This window comes from Capsicum annuum, chromosome 7, assembly GCF_002878395.1.
Source record: "Capsicum annuum cultivar UCD-10X-F1 chromosome 7, UCD10Xv1.1, whole genome shotgun sequence".
Classification (NCBI taxonomy): Eukaryota; Viridiplantae; Streptophyta; class Magnoliopsida; order Solanales; family Solanaceae; genus Capsicum; species Capsicum annuum.
This window is the reverse complement of record NC_061117.1, coordinates 31867869-31871155: the sequence shown is the minus strand read 5'-3', so window position 1 is coordinate 31871155 and position 3287 is coordinate 31867869. Positions and strand designations below refer to the sequence as shown.

Genomic DNA, 3287 nt, shown 5'->3' with positions numbered 1-3287 from the left:
ATTTATATTTTTTTCTTAAAAAAATTATGAATGGGGTGGGAGGGGGAGGTAGTAAGATTCTTTTGAAATAATTTTCTTTAAAAAAAAAATTTGGGGTGGACAGGTAGGGGGATTGGGATCCTAGATAGGGAGTGGGGTGATAATTTTTTTTTTTATTTTAAAAAAAACAAATTTAATTTTTTATTTTTTTTTGTGGGGTGTGGGGGTTGAGGGAAGGGTGTGTGGTTGGGTGTCAGGGTAAGAAAATTGCTTTTGAAACTTTTAACAGGATCCCTACTATAATATGAGTATTCATATTTACCCATATCCATTGGGGAAATTCATTTTTACCCATTATAAATATAGGTCGAGTTGGATATTTCATCCATTTTTATTTAAGATCCGTTTTCAACTGACTCATATTTGACTCGATCTTGTCTGATAAAAAGATTATGATTGGTGGACATTCTTGAATTAAGTCCGCATTCTTAATAATTAAGTTTTGAGGTTTGGACCTTCTCACTCCCTCGGAGAAAACGATGAAAACCTTAAATTTTGATAATTAATGTTCGAAAAGGAAATAAGTTTGATTATTAGTATCATTAGAGGCTTTGCAGTAATTGGTAAAGTTATATTCATGTGATCTGAAGGTCTCAGATTCAAGCTTTGAAAACAGCCATAGCGAGAACTTCAATGCACCAAACTGTCCTTTAACCAGTACCCATTAAAATTTAATTTGCCTTCAATATTATCTTATGGTCATACATTATAATTATATCAAAATAATGGTTATTGAGTTTATCATTTACCTTTGAAATTATCAGATGGTGGGAAAAAATCTTACACGCCAGCAGTGCAGAAAATATAAACTCATTTTTTTAAGTGTGCAAACTCAGTTTATGCAATGAGAAATGTATTCTTTCTCCAATAGTCATAAGTAAACCATATATTTAACTTACATATAATACCTTTTCTTCATTCCTCTTCATCACCTATATTATTAGGTTAAAAAACTCGTTTCTTGTTTGACTAACTATAGCTGTTTGATTGGAAAATTTGACTAAATTATTTAATAACTTGCAAGTCCTTGCTATAAATACCGGTCTTCACTTAATTGTTTCAACACACAAATCACTTCAAAGACAATAGAAAGATCGAAAATTATATCCAAGGTATAGGAATATGGCAAAGTCACTAGTGAGCTACGCAACCTTCCTTGCTCTCCTCTTGTGCTTCCTACTCATCTCATCCAATGGTTTGTACTTCTTAATTTGTTTAATTTGTTATTTTGTGAATATTGTGAACTCATTCTACGTTTGCATATATTTTATAGCCAATAATAAGATTTCAAAACAATAATGATATTTATGCTTCTATCCAAAGCTAGTTCTGGTCGATTTCCGTAAATATTATTCACCATCCATTGCCCTCTATTTAGACCAAAATTTACAATTGAATATTGAATAGAATTGTGAGGATCCGTCACAAATTAATTAATTTCGCTTGTTAACTCGCCACAATCTATTCACGGCATAAGCTAAGTAGCTAACTCCTCCTATGCCTATGCATACTTAGAACCTCGCGAACTCGTTATGTCATATCAAATATTTATCATTTTATATAGGGATAATTAGATAACTTAGTATTGACTTCTAATTACCTTTTTTAGCCTAGTTTCAATTAATTAAAATTCATAACCTCCTCTTGCCTATTAATTTTTTATAATTATAATTCATAGCTTCTCTCATGTATTTTTTCCTTTTCTCTATTTTCTATTACTTTTTTTTTTCTTTTCAATTTTTTCCTTCATTTTTTTTTGTTTTCTCTTTCTTTTCTTTTTTCAATTTTTTTTTCGTAACTATGTTTCAATTTTTTCTTTTTCATTTTCTTTTTTCCTTTTGAATTTTTTTTTTCTTTTTTTACTTTTTATTTTTTTCCTTTTTTTTTTTGTCTATTTTCTTTTTCTCTTTTTTTTCTTTTACTTTTTTCTTCCTTTTTTCTTTTCCCTTTTTTGTTTTCTCTTTCTTCTTTCTTTTTTCAATTTTTTCCCGTGTCTTTTTTTCATTTTGTCTTTATTTTCTTTTTCTTCTTTTCCTTTTTATTTTTTTCATTCTTTTTTTATTTTTTTTAGTTTTTATTATTCTCCTTCTTTTTTTGTTTTTTCTCCTTTTTCTCAAATTTTTTCTCCTTTTTTTTACTTTTTTTTTCTTTTTTTTTTCTTCATTTATGCGAACTAGAAAACACAAATACAAGTGTGAACTACATTTCAATTTTTTCTTTTTTTCTTTTGTATTTTTTTTGTTTTTTTTTTCTTCACTTTTTCTTTTCCTTTTTTTTTTTTTTGTTTTCTCTTTCTTCTTTCTTTTTTCAATTTTTTTTTGTTGTCTTTTTTCTCCTTTTCTTCTTTGCCTTTTTATTTTTATTCCTTCTTTTTTTTTTTCTCTATTTTCTATTATTCTCCTTCTTTTTTTTTTTTTTTGTATTTTTCTCCTTTTCTCACATTTTTCTTCTTTTTTTTTGTTTTATTTTTCTACTTCTTTTTATTTGTGCAAACTAGCAAACACAAATACACGTGTGAATTATGTTTCAATTTTTTCTTTTTCATTTTCTTTTTTTCTTTTTATTTTTTCTCCTCTTTTGTCTATTTTCTATTACTTTTTTTTTGTTTTTTACTTCATTTTTTCTTTTCCTTTTTTTGTTTTCTCTTTCTTCTTTCTTTGTTCAATTTTTTCTTTTCGTTGTCTTTTTTTCATTTTGTCTTTTTCTTCTTTTCCTTTTTATTTTTTTCCTTCTTTTTTTTTTTTTTTTTTTCTCTATTTTCTATTATTCTCCCTTTTTTTTTTGTATTTTTCTTCTTTTTTCCACATTATTTCTCCTTTTTTTATTTTTTATTTTTTATTTTTCTCCTTCTTTTCATTTGTGAGAACTAGCAAATACAAATACAAGTGTGAACTATAAAATATAAATACGAAGGTGAATTATAACATACAAATACAAGTGGGAACTATAAAATACAAATACAAATGCAAACTATGACATGTAGATATAAGTGCGATCTATTATTTGTATTTTTTAATTATTGAAAAGGAACGATTGATTTTCTTTTTATGAATACTTGTTTGTATTTATTTATATGAGTTGTATTTATTGATACAAATAAATACAATTTAATTTTTATAAAAATACAATATATATAAATAAAATATGTATTTGTATTTTTAAAATCATTGATTTCATTTGTTTGTAATTGTATTTGTATCAAGTGATATTTATTAATTAACAAATACGAATAATAATTTTGACAAACA

At 25.6% G+C, this 3287-nt stretch overlaps 1 long non-coding RNA gene across 1 annotated transcript in view; it reads left to right on the top strand.

Moving 5' to 3' along the window:
• The first annotated feature begins 1100 nt into the window (after window positions 1-1100).
• LOC124885558 overlaps window positions 1101-3287 on the top strand; it is a 6403-nt gene continuing 4216 nt past the window's right edge. The window contains exon 1 of the long non-coding RNA XR_007042677.1: window positions 1101-1234. This is a non-coding gene — a long non-coding RNA (uncharacterized LOC124885558). The remainder of the gene's footprint in view (window positions 1235-3287) is intronic.